Genomic DNA, 5,541 nt, shown 5'->3' on the forward strand with positions numbered 1-5,541 from the left:
CGAGTCGATACTACGTCATCAGGTGTCCACCTAAGGTAAATCCTACGGGTGCAACATCTACACTAGGCTAGGAAGACCTAGATGCTAGAATCGAATACGGGGAAATTGACCTCGAATTATGAGGTCAACATTACTCACATCGGCCAGAATGATATTTGGATCGGCCTGGACGATCGAATTTAAAATAGAATTCTATTCAGGATTCTTAATTAAGGCAGCCGTCATTAGCAAATCGGCCTGGACGATACGTGTATCAGCTAGGACGATAGGATCAAAACAGAAAGAAATTGCCACCATAAACAATTAAACTATTCTGTATTTTTGAAAATCGGCTAGGACGATCTTGGATCGGCCTGGACGATATTCACAATTATGTCTTAATTAATCAGACAAATCAAGGAAGTAATTAAGGATGATTGATACGATCACATCATCCTAGACGATCTCAGTATCGGCCAGGATGATCTATTAATAAACCCTTAGTTACTCCTGTATGATTAATATCAGCCAGCACAAATTCAGGGCGATGCTATGGACGATTTTCCTCTGATTTGAACTGATCGGCCTGGACGATCGTGAAATCGTCCGGGAAGATCAAGCCAATTTTCAATCGTCCAGTTTGCATTCAGGGCGATGCTCTGGCCGATGTCATGGAATTTGTACTGATCGGCCAGGACGATGTCCATATCGTCCTGGACGATATTGTCAACAACTTGCAATTAATGAGCTCCTTTGGAGCTCTTCTATTTAAGAGCTCTTGTTCAACATTATTTATAATCTTTGCTGCTGCCTTGACCTGAGAAGACCTTGAGGAGAGAAAGAGAGAGAGAGAGAGAGAGAGAGAGAGAGAGAGAGAGAGATGATCTTGTGAGAGGGAGCTTGTGAGGGGTTTCACAAGGGTTGCTTCAAGGATCGCTTTGCTTCTTCTTCGTCTAGAGTTTCTCATCCGTGGAAGGGTCGGTAGAGGTAAGGATTCAACAATTGATCGTGGTTCTCTGCCAGCTTCAGGAGGAAGCAAAAGGAGTTGGGTTCTCTGCCTTGCCGGGGTGGCAAAAAGGAGGTGTCTTTGTAAGGGCTTCTCCGCCTAGCTATGGGGGCTAAAGGAGAGTCACGATTGTAGTGCAATAATCGGAGGGCACCTATCTTTGGGCTTAACATCCCTAACAAACTTTCAGGAAGAAATTATGGCAATGCCGTCCCGATTTCTCCCTCGGTGGGGAGTAGACGCCAGGAGGCTGCCGAAATTTCAAAAAAAAAAGCTTTAAAACTTTTATTTTTGGACCAATTAGTGAGAGTATAATTTAAGTAATCGATTACTTAGTTACAAATAAAATTGAGTAATTAAATTATTTTAATTAATTGAGATTAATTAAATTAAGATAATTAATTTTGATTAGTAAAATTGATTTAATAAAAAAATTTGAGAGTTTTTTTTTTTAATCCGAGAGTAAAATCTAAATCAAAGTGTTGTATTTAATGTTTGAGAAAATTGTTTTTTTTTATTAATTGGAGAAATTTTAAAATAAAAATGTAATAAGTAAAAGGAAGGGGGAGGGAAGTTTCTACTAAATGATATATACAACATTGACTCTCAAACTCTCCAAAACTCTCAAACTGAACTCCTATGCAAGTTCTCCAAGTCCCTCTTGTACGAGTTCTTGCAACTATCTTTGGGCTCTATCCTACGCAACTACGAGCCCTAACTGTTGCAACCGTTGGCTATGAACACCTATAAACAAACATATGAAGAATCAGTACATCACAAATAAATTGAATGAATGCTGATAAATCTAAGCTACTGCAAGTAGAACAGAGTACTAGAAAGCAAGAAAAAAAAAATAGTAGAGCCACAATGTAGTAAGAAACAAGCTACAAGCATAAAACAAAATAACTAAAACACTAACACAAGTATCAAAACCTCGAAGTGTCAAATTCTCTAAATCAAATCAACTCAAACAAGTACATAACAAATCTCCAAACATTATACAAACAACTAACATACTCTCAAAAAACAAACAATCAAATTCAAAATTGATGGGCAGCCTTGTTTATAAGAACTTGATTGTAAGACTCACTATTCGGCAACTTTCATAGGAAGTTGTAAGCCTGACCTTAGGAGAAAGTTTTAAGTAAAAATTTAACCTAACGTCAACCCCCAATTAAAACACCGGCCACTTCTAATAGAAATCATAAGTTCGACCTATGAGGGAAATATTTAGGTGATAATACAATCCTAGACTCCTCATTTGGGCAGTCTGATTTATAAGAATTAGGTTGTAAGATTCACTACCCAAAAACTTTCATAGGAAAGTCGTAAGCCCGACCTTAGGGGGAAGTTTTAGCTAAAAATTTAGCTAACTCCTAACCCTCGATTAAAACCCCCAGCCACTTCTAATAGAAGTCGTAAGTCCGACATCTGAAGAAAGTGTTTAGGTGATAATACAACTCTAGACCCCTCATTTAGGCATCTTAGTCTATAGTACTAAGTTGTAAGACCTGCCATTTGGGCTACTCCTAAGGCAAGCAGTAAGACTCGCGTGTTAGTAAATAATTAAACTCATAACTTGGGCGTCCTTGTCTATAAGACTTGTTTGTAAGACTCACAACTTGGGCCACTTAGCTTAAAGTGCTAGGTCGTAAAACCCATTATTAGGCAACTTCTAAGGAGGTAATAAGACCTACCCAATTGAAATATTTGGGCTACCTTCCGTAAAGGTCGTAGTTCCCACTAATTCGGGCTACTTTCTATAAAAGCTGTAAGACCCACATTTAGGAGAATTCTTAAATGAATTGCAATGACCCTGAAATCCAAATTTAACTAAAAAATCAAATTTTAAATTCTCAGGCCATTTAACTTATAGGGCTAGGTCGTAAGACTCACCGTTAGACAACTTCTAAGGAAGCCATAAGACCTATCTAACCAAAATTCTACGGGCTACCTATAAAAGAAGTCGTAAGTCCCACTATCAGGGCAACTCTTAATTGGAGCTATAAGCCCCTAACTAACAGGAATCTTCTAAGGAAGACATAAGCTCCTACCCAAATCAAATCAGACGGGCAAAACCTAATTGGAGTCGTAAGTCCCAAATAAACAAATTAATGAGCAACTCTTAATTAGAGCTGTAAGCCCCAACATAAACACATCCTTGGGCAACTCATAAATAGACTAATAAGTTTCAATTCTAAATTTAAATTCCTGAGCTACTTTTTATGAAAGTCATAAGTCCCAATCTAAATCCAAACCACTGGGCCACTTCCTAAAGAAGCCATAAGTCCCATTTCAAACCAAACTCCTGGATAACTTCTAAAACAAAGTCGTAAATCCCAAACTAAATAAATTTTTGAGTATTCTAATAGAAGTAAACCCCAAAACACCTAACAAAATTAAAACTCACACTTAACCACTTCAGTCTATTCAGGATCCTAAAGAGGAGGCAACCCATGGCTGCTAATCATATTTCCTGGACACTACAGTCAAGGATTGTCAGTGTTGATAGATTGGAACTACGGTATACCTGGGATGACGGAACCATGGGATCTTGATTGGGTTTACCTCCATTTCTCCTACTATTGAGACTAAAATTATATAAAAATTATTCATCCTTAGTCGATAGTTCTCTCTTACGTAGTAAGAGGGGTAATTAACTATGAGTGCTTGCGCTCATAGGAAGTAAGAACCGCAGATCTTTAAACCCTGACACTACCCTCAGGGAAAATCTGGTTAATTATAATCTGACTTAAGGGAAATGGAATCCTATGGCTGTAAAGCGGGATTCGTGCATTCGTGTCATTTTTCTTAAGCCAACAATATCTTTAAAATTCATATTTATTTTTTGCTTAAATTATTAAAATCCACTACACAAACACAAAATTTTTGAACTTTTTTTGCTCAAATTTTGTTAATGGCTTCTTTTTAAAAAACTTACCTTTCTAGAGACTATATACACATCAATCACTTAGTTTTCAAGCTCTAACTTATCAATAACTTGCTAGAAGGGTCGGATGTCATCTAGGGACAAATTTGGGTCCAACACAAAGCATGCAAAAAATTTCAATCATATCTTATAGTAATCACTAAACAAAAGAGAGAGGATAATGAGAATTGGTGTGACATTTGGGAAGGTTGTCGTATTTCATATTGACAAGCCCTGCTTATAAAATATGCTTTGAGTTCAATGGGAAAGACATAAGCTTTATAGTTCAAATATCCTATTAAGCCCATTGAAAAATTGACAGAAATTATTCTTAAACTTTATGTATGAGCACATAACTAACTAATTATGGAGCTTCCCAAATTTTACTATGACCCAACATTCACATTAATAAAAAATAAATTCTCTCGATAATTTTGATAATTAATATTTCACTAAAAATAATAACTCTTCAAATCAACACCATATCCTGTCTTATTTATACAAATATATTGATAAAAATAATCAATTATAATAAGAGTGAATCCTCATGAAAGATTTGCCATGTTTTCAACATATTCAAGATCCAAGAGTCAGGAGCGGAACCAGCCTTAGTTCTTAAGGGGGATGGGAGTGACAAACTTATAAATAAATAAATAAAAAATATAATGATGCAAAAATAATTTATTTTGCACATAATCATTTTTCACATAATTATTTGTTAATTTTAAAAAAATTCAACATAATCTGTTGAAAATAGCGGGAGGCCAAGAGGCTTTTTGATTTTTGTAGGGATAAATTACGTACGTGTAAAAAAAAAGGGGGGGGGGGGGGGGGGCATTTGTTTCCCTTGAGCATACATAGTTCGCGTCATGCCAAGAGTCTCAAGGCTCTTTAATTTTGTGATTTGATGGAAAATACGCATTAATTAGTTGGATGCAAGTAGGGGAGCAATTGAACCAAGGACATTTTTCTCAAATTCATATTAGTGGTGGATAGTTGACAAAAGCTCATCATGAACTATCAAACTCAATTAATAGAATGAAGCAGTGGATTGACATATAATAAATAAATATATTTCTGCTATTCTTCACTCACAAAAATGCTATTGCTTTGGTTTTAATTACCGAATCCAAAAGGTAAAAAATACAAAAAGAAGTCAAAGAAATGAAAACCGAAACCCATTTTCCGCATTAATCAACATAGGATTCAACAACTATTATAGCTTCTGTAGGGACACGAAAAGGCTTCCATAAGAGAAAAGAAGATACGTTAGGCGCGATAAAATTTTTTTTTTTTTCCTCGGGGTAGTGGGAAATCGAGGTCCCTTTGGACCAAAGGAACTTAACAAGTCACGGAGTTTGAGGTGGGAGGCCGTTGGCTTTGCTATCTTTCACATGGGACGAACCATTTAAAAAAATAATAATACATACATAATAGAAGTGCTATTTTTATTATAATTATTTTTTCTTTCACATATCATATATTATATTTTAATACATTCAAAGAACAAAATTATTAAATAAACATAATTAAATTATTAAATATTTATAAATAAATCATATTTACAAAACATTATAAATATCAAATCATATAAGTATATTTATTTTTAAAATTTAATATATGATAT

Source organism: Dendrobium catenatum, unplaced genomic scaffold, assembly GCF_001605985.2.
Source record: "Dendrobium catenatum unplaced genomic scaffold, ASM160598v2 fragScaff_scaffold_1297, whole genome shotgun sequence".
Lineage (NCBI taxonomy): Eukaryota > Viridiplantae > Streptophyta > Magnoliopsida > Asparagales > Orchidaceae > Dendrobium > Dendrobium catenatum.